A 13,891-nucleotide genomic window follows, 5' to 3' on the forward strand; every position below is an offset into this window, starting at 1 on the left:
ACAGCTACCTGGACTCCACCTCTTCCCACTCTACCTCTCGCAAAAATGCCATCCCGTATTCCCAATTCCTCCGCCTCCGCCATATCTGCTCCCAGGAGGACCAGTTACACCACAGAACACACCAGGTGGCCTCCTTCTTTAGAAACCGCAACTTCCCTTCCCACGTGGTTAAAGATGTCCTCCAACACATCTCATCCATATCCCGCACCTCCGCCCTCAGACCCCACCACTCCAACCGTAACAAGGACAGAACGCCCCTGGTGCTCACCTTCCACCCTACCAACCTTCGCATAAGCCAAATCATCCGCTGACATTTCTGCCACCTCCAAAAAGACCCCACCACCAGGGATATATTTCCCTCCCCACCCCTTTCTGTCTTCTGCAAAGACCGTTCCCTCCGTGACTTCCTGGTCAGGTCCACGCCCCCCTACAACCCACCGCCCCATCCTGGCACCTTCCCCTGCCACCACAGGAATTGCAAAACCTGCGCCCACACCTCCTCCCTCACCTCCATCCAAGGCCCTAAAGGAGCCTTCCACATCCATCAAAGTTTTACCTGCACATCCACTAATATCATTTATTGTATCCGTTGCTCCCAATGCGGTCTCCTCTACATTGGGGAGACTGGTCGCCTCCTAGCAGAGTGCTTTAGGAACATCTCCAGGACATCGCACCAATCAACCACACTGCCCTGTGGCCCAACATTTCAACTCTCCCTTCCACTCTGCCGAGGACATGGAGGTCCTGGGCCTCCTTCACCGCCGCTCCCTCACCACCAGACGCCTGGAGGAAGAATGCCTCATCTTCTGCCTCGGAACACTTCAACTCCAGGGCATCAATGTGGACTTCAACAGTTTCCTCATTTCCCCTTCCCCCACCTCACCCCAGCTCCAAACTTCCAGCTCAGCACTGTCCCCATGACTTGTCCTACCTGCCTATCTTCTTTTCCACCTATCCACTACACCCTCCTCCTTGACCTATCACCTTCATCCCCTCCCCCACTCACCTATTGTACAATCTGCTACTTTCTCCCCACCCCCACCCTCCTCTAGCTTATCTCTCCACCCTTCAGGCTCTCTGCCTTTATTCCTGATGAAGGGCTTTTGACCGAAATGTCGATTTTACTGCTCCTCGGATGCTGCCTGAACTGCTGTGCTCTTCCAGCACCACTAATCCAGAGTTTTGCAAGATGTCACCATCTATTTCCCCACAGTTTATATCTTCCATATCCTTTTCCGTTGTAAATACTGATGCAAAATATTCATTTAGTATCTCCCCCATTTTCTGTGGCTCCACACAAAGGCCGTCTTGCTGATCTTTGAGGGGCGCTATTCTGTCGCTAGTTACCCTTTTGTCCTTAATATATTTGTAAAAACCCTTTGGATTCTCCTTAATTCTATTTACCAAAGCTATCTCATGTCCCCATTTTGCCCTCCTGGTTTCCTTAAGTATACTCATACTGCCTTTATACTCTTCTAAAGATTCACTCCATCTATCCTGTTTATATGTGACATATGCTTCCTTCCTTTTCTTAACCAAACCCTCAATTTCTTTAGCCATCCAGCATTCCCTATACCTACCAGCCTTCCCTTTCACCCTAACTGGAATATACTTTCTCTGGGTTCTTGTTATCACATTTCTGAAGGCTTCCCATTTTCCAGCCGTCCCTTTACCTGCGAACATCTGCCTTCAATCGGCTTTCGAAAGTTCTTGCCTAATACCGTCAAAATTGGCCTTTCTCCAATTTAGAACTTCAACTTTTCGATCTGGTCTATCCTTTTCCATCACTATTTTAAAATGAATAGAATTATGGTCGCTGGCCCCAAAGTGCTCCCCCACTGACACGTCAGTCACCTGCCCTGCCTTATTTCCCAACAGTAGGTCAAGTTTTGCACCTTCTCTAGTAGGTTCATCCACATACTGAATCAGAAAATTGTCTTGTACACACTTAACAAATTCCTCTCCATCTAAACCTTTAACATTATGGCAGTCCCAGTCGATGTTTGGAAAGTTAAAAGCCCTTACCATAATTACCCTATTATTCTACAGGTAGCTGAGATCTCCTTACAAGTTTGCTTCTCAATTTCCCTCTGACTATTGGGGGGGGGGGGGGGGGGGGGGGGGGTCTATAATACAATCCCAAGGTGATCATCCCTTTCTTATTTCTCAGTTCCACCCAAATAACTTCCCTGGATGTGTTTCTGGGAATATCCTCCCTCAGCACAGCTGTAATGCTATCCCTTATCAAAAATGCCACTCCCCCCTCCTCTCTTGCCTCCCTTTCTATCCTTCCTGTAGCATTTGTATCCTGAAACATTAAGCTGCCAGTCCTGTCCATCCCTGAGCCATGTTTCCGTAATTGCTATGATATCCCAGTCCCATGTTCCTAACCATGCCCTGAGTTAATCTGCCTTCCCTGTTAGGCCCCTTGCATTGAAATAAATGCAGTTCAATTTATTAGTCCTACCTTGTCCCTGACTGTCCTGACTATTTAACTCACTTCTGTTCTCAGCCGTACCCGTCTCAGATCAATCTCTTTCCTCACTATCTCCCTGGGTCCCACACCCCCCACCTTACTAGTTTAAATCCTCCCAAGCAGTTCTAGCAAATTTCCCTGCCAGTATATTAGTCCCCTTCCAATTCAGGTGCAATCTGTCCTTCTTGTACAGGTAACTTCTATCCCAAAAGAGATTCCAATGATCCAAAAATGCGAATCCTTCTCCCATACACCAGCTCCTCAGCCATGCATTCATCTGCTCTATCCTCCAATTCCTGCCCTCACTAGCTCGTAGCACTGGGAGTAATCCAGATATTACTACCCTTGAGGACCTCCTTTTTAAATTTCTGCCTAACTCTCTGTAATCTCCATTCAGAATCTCAACAATTTCCCTTCATATGTTGTTGGTTCCAATGTGGACAATGACCTCCTGCTGGCCCCTCTCCCCCATGAGAACATTCTGCACCCTCTCTGAGACATCCTTGACCCTGGCACCAGGGAAACAACACACCATTCTGATTTTTCTCTGCTGGCCACAGAAACGTCTGTCTGTACCTCAGACTACAGAATCCCCTAACACAATTGATCTCTTGGAAGCCGATGTACCCTTCGTTGCATTAGAGCCAGTCTCAATACCAGAAACTTGGCTGTTCGTGCTAATCCATTACCCCCTACATTTTCCAAAACAGCATATCTGTTTGAAATGGGTATATCCACAAAAGACTCTTGCATCCGTTCCATCTTTCGAATATCATTTGGACTTCCCATGATTACAGGTGAAATTAAAACCTGTCAACAGCTACCAAGAAGCAAATCAAATTCATCTATAAATAATTTCTTAACTAACACTGTCTTTATGAAAGTCAAATTCCTTTTGGACTTTGTGCAATGGAACCAGGAAAAATGCTCCACTTATTCCACTTACCAGCTCTTTGGCTTTCATTGCACTCCCCAGATAGAATATCAGATCTTTCTCCAGCTTTGAGAAGCACCTTGCACCTTGGTATTGTTATGGGTTTAGCTACATCATTTAAAGAAAAAGAGATGAGCTTCCCTTTAGATAAAAAGCCTTCATATCTCTCATCTACCTTCTTCAATTCACTTGAACTCATAGCAATTTTTACATTCAGTCTTATGTTTGTAGTTACAAATACAAATTTGATCCATTATATTTTCCTTTTGCATTCCCTTTTCAGACTTTCCCTTACAAATCCTAATAAATTCCATGGGCTTCCCTCACATTTTCCAGCAATATGAACAAGAGTGTCCCATCTTGGGTCATTCACAGGTATCCAACCCTAACCCTGGCCACACTTCGTTTCACTATCCCATTCTCTATCCCTCTTGAATTTATGGGGAGTGATGGAAAAAATGTTTTGTCTTATGGATCAGTGTCAGGAAGCAGGAAAAAAGTGGAAAGGATAATCGCAATGACTGGGAAATCCAGGATTGGGGTCACATTCTAAGGATTCCAGGCAGGCCATTTAGGACTGAGATGGGGAAACGTTTCTTCACCCAGAGAGTTGAATTCTGTGCCACAGAAAGCAATTGAGGCAAAAACATTGAATGTTTTCTAATAGTGGGAAATAATTCTTAGTGCTGAAGGGATCAAAGCGTATGGGCAAAAAACGGGAATGGGGGACTGAGTTGGATGATCAGCCATGCTGATACCGAGTGGTGGAGCATACTTGAAGGGCTGAACGGCCTCTTCGTGCTCCTACTTTCTGTTACTATGTCAGCATGGGGAGCCACCCTCTCCTAGTGTCTGTGAAGGTGTCTGCTGCTTTGAACTTTAATGTGAATGGCTTTCCGGGGAGTGACAGATAACCGTGCAAAATCTCTCAGTTGTCCACCTACAAATGTATCAGGCCAATGATGATGCCATCTCTGCAGCATCACACCAGTCCATTTTGTTTTCCCATGATGAGGTCAGTGCAGTAGCCAAGGTGATAGGACTTGGAAATATAGCTAACTTGCCACAGGCGCAGAGTGCCATTGACTGTACATACACATTGCACTCAGAGGGCAATTATGCAACATTTGTAGGACAGGCTTCTGTTCCATTAACGTTGAGGTGATCAGTGATCAATGGTAACACTTTCAGGAGCATGTGCCTGCTACTTTGCCAAGTTACTTCATTCTGGAAAATTTTTCTGTATCTCTTGTGTTTGAGATCCAGGTGCCCAACAAGGGCTACCCACCACCATCATGGCTGATGACACCATTGTATGCCCCACAATCTGAAGGAGAGCATAAATACAATGTCGCCTATGTTTTGACTAAGGCTGTGAGAAGCAGACAACAGGACTGCTGAAAATGCAGGTCCACTGTTTGGACCAGTCGGGGTGATGGACTTGGGGGGGGAATTTCTGTAAAATACCCCAGAGGTTGCTGCATTATTCATCATTTTACACAACTGAAGCAGGTAACGAGGCAACATGCTGGGTGCTGAGAACTGGGTGAACAGGAACGGTCTTCCAAAAATACAGATGAGGACATTGAACTGGTAGAAGCTCTCCTTGTCCATTCCAAAGCTCAATTGAATCAGGCAATACAAGCCAGGAAATACAGATAAGAACTGGGCGCAGCAAATAATTGTATCATTGGTCATAATAACATCTTTTTATTTGCACTGTAGAACAAACTACAACCTCTGTTAGTTTTCTTTGTGTTCACTCTTGATGATTGCATGTACAAACTTACCTTTGAAATTGTCTGAATATTAGCCTGACTGTGACAGTTTCCCCACTGAATATTAAGATGCTGGTCTCTAGTCATTGAGAACACAGTAATTGTGAATTAGAGAGGGTGAGATGTAACTACAATCAGAAAAGCCAAGAAAATGGATCTGCACATGCCAGGGAGTAAAAACCATGTGCCATGAACAATGGGGCTGCTTGAGGCTGCTATTACTGGTTAGCGGTAACTTCACAATACCAACACCTGGTCAGGTAGTTAGCCATAGTTTAAACATGGAGCTGGTGCCAGGGATGCCAATCTATTCTGAGACAATTGATGAATGCCAAGTTCTTGCAGTTACAGGAAGATGGCAAATCAGGCTAGCTTTGCATGAGGAGGGCACCTTGAGGCATGGTAGGTAGTTAATGAGGTGAGTTTGGGATGATACAGCAAAAAACCTCACTAGGCGTCATGGGGAGGAACACTCTGAAACTTGATGAAGTTGACACTTAGCCAAAATATCATAGAGTCTTAAAGTCATACAGCACGGAAACAGATCCAACTCATCAAAACTGACCTGGTTTCCTAAACTGAACTAGTCCCTTTTGCCTGTGTTTATCCCTCTAAACCCTTTCTATTCATGGACCTGTCCAAATGTCTTTTAAGTGTTGTAACTGTACCCACCTCTACCACTTTCTCTGGCAACTCATTCCATACATGCATCACCCTCTGTGCCACTGGGGCCTTTTTTAAATCTTTTCCCTCTTACCTTAAGCCTATACCCTCTAATTTTGGACTTCCCTATCTTGGGAAAAAGATCATAGCTATTCACCTTATCTAAGCCCCTCATGATTTTATAAACCACTATAAAGTCACCCCTTAGTCTCCAACAGTCCAGGAAAAAAAGTTCCAGCCTATCTAGCTTATCCCTATAACGCAAATCCCAGCAACAATCTGGATAATAGCAAATGAAAAATAAAAGATTAGTTCAAGGAAAGCTGGGCAATTTAGGGGCAGATGGGAGTTTTTTTGTGGAGATGGACATTATGACTGGAAAATTACATTAATATTTTACATCTGTCTTCACTACAGGATAAGAGTCGAGAAGTGCGGTGCTGGAATAAAAACAGCAGGTCACGCAGCATCCGAGGAGCAGGAGACTCGATGTTTTGGGCATATGCCCTTCATCAGGAATGTGGGGGGACACTGAGAGATAAATAGGAGGGTGGGAGTGGGGCTGTGGGGGAAGGTAGCTGTAAAGGTGACAGATGGAACCATGTGGGGGGTGATTGTGATAGATCAGTGGAGAAGGTGGAGCAGATAGATGGGAAGGAAGATGGACAGATTGGACAGGTCAAGAGGATGGTGCTGAGTTGGAGGGTTGGATCTGAGATGAGGTGGGGGGAGGGTAGATTTGGAAACGAGTGAAGTCGACGTTGAAGCCATGTGTTTGAAGGGTCCCAAGGTGGAGGATGAGGCATTCTTCCTTCAGTCATTGAGCGGCTTGGATTTGGCACTGGAGGAGCCCAAGAACTTGCATGTCCTTGGCGGAATGGTAGGGGGAGTTGAAGTGGTCAGCCACAGGGTGATGGGATTGTTGGGTGCATGTGTTCCAGAGGGGTTTCCTGAAACACTCTGTGAGTTGACGTTCTGTCTCCTTGATGTAGAGGAGACTACATTGAAAGCAATGGACACAGTAGATGAGGTGGGTGGATGTTCAGGAAAATCTCTGCCAGCTGTGAAAAGGATAAGACCATTAGACACAGGAACATAAGTAGGAACATTCAGCCCAGCAAATCTGTTATGCCTCTCAACGAGATTATGGCTTTCTGTTAATCCTCAACTCCCCTTTCCAGCCTTTTCTTCATAATCCTTGATTTCTTTACAGGTTAAAAAGCTGCCTTACTGCCTATTGCAGCAGCAAATGAGGAGACATGAGTCTATGACTCTTAATATTGGTTAGAAAAAAATAATTTAAGAAATCAAGGTTCAAGTAACAGTGTGACCGCTTCAGCACAGGTTTCACCCTCAGTTACTGAAGTAAACAGGACTGATGTTCCAATCCTGCTTAGGTATGGAGGACTGTATGATTAGAAATATTATACACCTGTGTAGATATATGGGAGAATGATGATTCTGGTAACTACAGACCAACTCAGTCTAATGTTAAAACTTTCAGGCAATAATCCAGGACAAAATTAATGGACATCTGGAAAAGCTTGGGTTAATAAATGAATGCTAGAACGGATTTTTGAAAGTATATTGTGTTTGACTAATCTTTAGTAAGTTCTTTGGTGAGCTAACTGAATCCTAAACAAGGGAAAACAATTTTTGGGGCAGGAGACAGCAGGCAGGGATAGAACTGAGCAGGTTGACCACAGGATATAAAGCACTCACTCTCTCCACCAGTAATTACCTCATGAAGGAGCAGTGCTCTGAAAGCTAATACTTCCAAATAAACCAGTTGGACTATAACCTGTTGTGTGATTTTTAACTTTGTCCACCCCAGTCCAACACTGGCAGGTCCACATCATCCCTGAACCACTGACATTCAGTAGCAACTATCTAAAAGATGGACTGCAGAAATTCACCAAGGCTCCCTAGACAGTACTTTTCAAACCCAAACCCACTTCCATCTAGAACAACAGCAGCAGGTAAATAGGAATACAAGCCCTTGCACGTTCCCTCCAAGCCACTCACCATCCTGACTTTGAAATATATCACCATTCCTTCACTGTTGCTGCATCAGAAACCTGGAATTCTCTCCCTAAGGGCACTGTGGGCCTACCTACAACATATTGTCTGCAACAGCTTGCCCTCTTTGGGGTCAATACTTCTTTTAAAAAATAAGCAGTGAAGAAACTTGTCATGTAGCATTTGTGGAGATAGAAGCACAGCTAACATTTCAAGTCCAATAATAATGAAGATGAACATTTCCAGACCAAATTCTCCAGCACTTTCTGCAGCGTTTGTTTTTAATACATGGGCAATAAATACTGGCCCAACCAACGTCAATTCGCGAATATTGTCTGCAGCGATCCCACTTTTTGCTTTTGCTGACGCTGCCCAAGGGGTAGACATTGACCGGGAGGTGGGAGCCGCTGGCCCTGAAATGGCGCCCGCCTCCCTGACAGCTCAGGTCGGGCCTGAGACCACCTGCAGCTCCCTGTGGAGTGCGCTCCGGGCCTCGTGTACTCCATACCTTACAGCAGGCCATAAACCCAAAGGTTAGCTCTTACAGACAAACAGAATTTGTTGTTGTACTATCTTCACCGCAATTCTGCCTTCCCGGTGAAGGTCGGCCTTTTCCGACGAACGATTCGGATGTTCCCGCTTAGGGTCGGCCATTTCCGGCAGGTGACTCGGATGTTCCCGGTATCGGCTCTGATCCAGACTCGGCCATTTCCGGCAGATGACTCGGATGTTCCCGGTATCGGCTCTGATCCAGACTCGGCCATTTCCGGCAGGTGACTCGGATATTCCCGGTATCGGCTCTGGTCCAGACTCGGCCATTTCCGGCAGGTGACTCGGATGTTCCCGGTATCGGCTCTGGTCCAGACTCGGCCATTTCCGGCAGATGACTCGGATGTTCCCGGTATTGGCTCTGGTCCAGACTCGGCCATTTCCGGCAGATGACTCGGATGTTCCCGGTATCGGCTCTGGTCCAGACTCGGCTATTTCCGGCAGGTGACTCGGATGTTCCCGGTATCGGCTCTGGTCCAGACTCGGCTATTTCCGGCAGGTGACTCGGATGTTCCCGGTATTGGCTCTGATCCAGACTCGGCCATTTCCGGCAGGTGACTCGGATGTTCCCGGTATTGGCTCTGATCCAGACTCGGCCATTTCCGGCAGGTGACTCGGATGTTCCCGGTATTGGCTCTGATCCAGACTCGGCTATTTCCGGCAGGTGACTCGGATGTTCCCGGTATCGGCTCTGGTCCAGACTCGGCTATTTCCGGCAGGTGACTCGGATGTTCCCGGCGGGATTTTGGTGTAACCTCGGCTGTTTCCGGACGGGTTCGGTCGGGCTGTGTGGAGGCGGGGTGGGAAGGTCTCCGATTGCTGCCCCTGTGTGATGTTTGACTTGCTGTGTTAACGGGAGCATTGGAGAGGCTGGTGGACGGTGGGACATGTCGGCTGTCCTCGGCTGCACAGGTAAAAGCTGCCTCCTTCCTCAGCCCGTGTCGACTCACGGCCCTCCTCCCTCCTCCCGGGTGTTACCTAGCCGCGGCCTGTAACATGGCCAAAGCCTGGGCCTCGAGTACAGATCCTGCCGCTTCTCACTCCCTCTCCTGTTCAGCAGTGCCGTCATTTGAGGTTAAAGCATTGGGAGATCTGTGTGTAAAGCGGGGAATAAAAGGCAATGAACATGATCCAGTAATTCTTTAATAAACTTCCCTAATGAAAAGCAATGATTGGAGATTTTAAAGCGATTTAAATGTTTTGGAAGGAGGTAATGCTGGAATTGTTTGTATTTGGGTTATTTAAAGCTTTAACTTTAATCAGAGCTGAAATTGAGAGGGAACAGATCGAATGTAAAGCTTGATAGTTGACCAAAATAAAAGTAGAATCAGGTTGGCTTCAGGGCTGGGACTAACTGTTCCGCCTTGATGTTGTTTACTGATAATGTATGACAAGATTGAGTAAAAACTGAAACTATGTACCTGGTCAGTATGTTCATTATAATTAAACACGATGTAAAGTGTTAGTTTTTCGAGAAAAAGGTTTTCCTTAAAGTTTTAATTTTAAAAATAATACAGATTTAAGTCTGGAGTAATTTATTGTTTTCACGGATACTCTAGTTGGCTCTATGTGCTGTAACATGGGGATTGAGTGCGTTTGCTGTTTGGTGGATGATCTGTAGCCTTGTTTATGTAAACAGCCATGAGTTTTAAGAATTTTCCCTTCATTTTTTACAGTAGTTGATGTCCACTGCTGAGTTCCTACATCATATGTGTAGTACCTTGGTTCAGAGTAGCATGCATCTCATTCAGAAGGTTGACTTGAGGATTTGCATTTATGTTGTGTTAACATTCACCTGACATTTCAAGCATTTTGCAGTCAATCTAATGCTTTAAATGTAGTCAGTGTTGTACTGTAAGAAGTAACCAACATTGCAAGATGATTGTCTAAGGAATAATAATTATTCACCAGGTAATTGGGCATAACTGCTCTTTGAAATAATTCCATGTATGCCTGACAGATCACGTGGGAGTTCAGTTTATAGCATCGTCTGAAGGCATTTGACAGTGTAGCACCCCCTCAATATTACAGTGGAGTGACCACCACTCTTTGTGCTCAAGTCCTGAAGTCAGACTTGAAGCTAGGAATTTCAAACTTTTGAGGTGAGAGTGCTCCCAGTTGCATTACATGAAGTGTTGCGTTGTGGCAACACTTGTGATTAAGCTCAGACTGGACGTATGTCAAAATCCTGAAATTTCCTCCAGCACAGTACTGTGGGTGACCATAAGACAAAGGGTTAGGGTTAAAAAAACTGCAGATGCTAGAATCTAAAATAAACAGGCTGGAGGCTTGTAGAACACAGCAAGCCAGGCAGCATCAGGAGGTGGAGAAGCGGATGTTTCAGGTGTAACCCTTCTTCAGGACGGGGATGGGTGTGGGGGGAGTTGCACATAAAGGGGGTGGCGGGGGCAGGGTGGTGAAGTGGGGATAGGTGAAAACAGGTAGAGAATATGATCTGGTTGGTCAATGGGAGGAATGAATCCAATTGGTGGCAAGGAGCAGTGGAAGAAATGAGGATGGGCTGGGAAGGGAGTTCAGGTATAGGGAGGGAGGTTATTTGAAATTGGAGAAACTCAATGTTGAGTTCTCCGGCTGGAGGCTGCCCAGGTGGAAGATGAGGTTTTGTTCCTCCAAAGGGAGCTGTGGGTTGTTGTGGCATGGAGGAGACCAAGGATGGTCATGTCAGAAAGGGAGTGAGAGGGGCAATTGAAATGGGCGGTGACTCGGAGGTCTGGTCAGCCCCTGCGGGCCTGGCTGTGATCCTCAATGAACCGTTCCCTAAGTTTATGTTCGGTCTCCCCGATGTAGAGAAAACCACGGTGGGAGCTCCGGATACAGTAAACTAGGTTGGAGGAGAGGGTGGTGGACATCTGTCTCACCTGGAAGGACTGTTTGGGACCCTGGATGGAGGTGAGGGGAGGGGAGTGGTGTACTGGCAGGTTTTGCATCTTTTCCAGTTGCAGGGGAAGGTACCTAGAGGTTCAGGGGTGTTGGTGAGGAAAATGGCTTGAACCAAGGACTGTCAAAAGGAACGGTCATTGTGGAAGGGAGAGAGGGGAGGGAGGGGAAGATGTTCTTGGTGTGGGGTCTGATTGGAGTTGGCAGAAGTTTAAGGATGATGCTTTGGGTACGGAGACTGGTGGGGTGGTAGGTGAGGACAAGGGGTCCTTTTGTTGTGTTGCGAAGGGGGTGTTTAGATCACTGCAACAGGGGTAAGATCATGTGGGCAGGGGTGAAATGTGGCATAATACGATTTGCATAGGGGAGCCAAAGTTGTGGGGCAAAAAATCTGGGGAGGGGCAGATTTATTGTGGGGAAGTCTTTGACCGGGCAGTTTGTGGTGGGAAACAAAGCTACACAGGGTGGGGGCAAAGATTCACCAGCCCAAATACCCAGCAGACCTAATGCTTCGGTATGCTCCTGCCTCACTGACCTCCTCTTGCCCTACCTCGACTCCATCCTCTTCCCCCTTAGTACAGACACCTGTCACCTACATCCGTGACACCAACCACACCCTCCATCTCTTCAGCAACTTCCAGTTTCCCTGACCCCAATGCTTTATCTTCACTGTGAACATGCAGTCCTTATACACGTTCCTATCCCACAAAGATGGCCTTCAGGCCCACCGCTTCTTTCTCTCCGTCCAGTCCCCCTCTTCCATCTCACCAAACTAGTCCTCACCCTCAATAACTTTTCCTTTAACTCCTCACATTTCCTCCAAATCAAGGGTGTGGCCATGAACACCCAGATGAGCTCCAGCCACCCTTGCCTGTTTCTTGGCTATGTCGAACAGTCCAGCTTCAGTCCCTACACAGGCACTGTGCCCCACCTCGTCTGCCATTGCATTGATGACTGTATCAGTGCAGCATCCTGGACCCAGGCTGAACTGGAGCAGTTCATCAACTTCATCCACAATTTCCACCCTGCCCTCAAATTCACTTGGTCCATCTCTGACACCTCCCTCCCCTTTCTTGACCTCACCACTTCCATCTCTGGTTTACTACAAACCTACAGACACACATAACTACCTGGACTACACCACATCCTACCTGGTATACTGCAAGAACTCCATCCCATTCTCCCAATTCCTCTGTCTTCTTCGCATCTGCTTGGACAAGGAGATATTCCACTCGTGAGTGTCCCAGATGTCTGCCATTTTGAACAAGGTGCTTTTCCTCCCTGTTATCCAGGCGCCCTCTGCTGCACCGCCTCCATCCCCCATTCCACTGTTCTAAACCAATCCCTCGCCAATTGTTATCACTAAAGCGATCAGTCATTTGTCTCTGTTTGAGGACCTTGTGAAACCTTTCTGCTCTTTCATAATTGATCTCTTGCCGTTGGGGTTGATTAGTTTAGTCGGCTGGGTGGCTGGTTTGCAACGCAGAATAAAGCCAATAACATGGGTTCAATTCCTGCACTGACTGAGGTTATCTTGAAGGGCTGTCCTTTTCAACCTCTTCCCCTTGCCTCCGGTATGGTGACCCTCAGGTTAAATCACTACCAGTTGTTGCTTTCTAATGAGAGAGCAGCCCTATGGTCTGGGAGGATTATGGTGACTTTATTTTACTTTTAAAGTTGCCATTATACCTTTAGCAGCTGTGCCTTTATCCCTCCCTAAACTGTCCTGCCTTTCTGCCCATTTCTTAGAAAACTTAGAAATCATTTCAAAGCCTTCAAGGTTTTGTCCAATAATACTCCCGCAAAGCATTGTGGGACATTTTGAATTGATTAACAGCAAGATATAAATGTGAGTTGTGAAAGTTTACTGCCATGTTTGCCTACAGAACAAGATTTAATCTTACTAGCTTAATGAACTGTTAGGGATAAATTAGCCTTGGAGGGGGAGTATAATGTAGGTTTATAAAAATAATACCTAGACCTTGGGTTAAGTTATGAGGAGGGATTACACAAGTTAGGCATGTTTTCCACAAAATGTATATGGTTAAGGAGTGATCTGGTCAAGCCTTCAAGCTTTTAACAGGAAAAGACAGTAGTTTAAAGATAAACTGTCTTCACTGCTTGGGGATTCTATAATTAGGGGGCATAGTCTGAGAATTAGGGCTAGACACTTCAGGAGAGTTGCTCGTATGCACTTCTACACCAAAGGTCGGTAGATGTTTTAAACTCTCTTCAACAAATGGCAGTTGATTAGATTAGATTACTAAATTAGATTAGATTACTTACAGTGTGGAAACAGGCCCTTCGGCCCAACTAGTCCACACCGACCCGCCGAAGCGCAACCCACCCATACCCCTATATATACCCCTTACCTAACACTACGGGCAACTTAGCATGGCCAATTCACCTGACCCGCACATCTTTGGACTGTGGGAGGAAACCGGAGCACCCGGAGGAAACCCACGCAGACACGGGGAGAACGTGCAAACTCCACACAGTCAGTCGCCTGAGGCGGATTAGTTGATGCAGGATTAGTTGTTAATTTTAAATCTGAGATGAATATTGTTAAGCAAA

General features: G+C 46.3%; 1 protein-coding gene across 8 annotated transcripts in view; it reads left to right on the forward strand.

The window, feature by feature from the left end:
• The first annotated feature begins 9,182 nt into the window (after positions 1-9,182).
• Positions 9,183-13,891, forward strand: part of ralgapb (Ral GTPase activating protein non-catalytic subunit beta) — a 143,325-nt gene continuing 138,616 nt past the window's right edge. For 7 of the 8 annotated variants that reach the window (XM_060836570.1, XM_060836572.1, XM_060836573.1 and 4 more), the window contains exon 1: positions 9,183-9,331. The gene's annotated coding sequence lies outside the window, so the exon portion shown is untranslated. The remainder of the gene's footprint in view (positions 9,332-13,891) is intronic. The other variant, XM_060836575.1, reaches the window with a different exon arrangement.

Source organism: Hemiscyllium ocellatum, chromosome 15, assembly GCF_020745735.1.
Source record: "Hemiscyllium ocellatum isolate sHemOce1 chromosome 15, sHemOce1.pat.X.cur, whole genome shotgun sequence".
NCBI lineage: Eukaryota > Metazoa > Chordata > Chondrichthyes > Orectolobiformes > Hemiscylliidae > Hemiscyllium > Hemiscyllium ocellatum.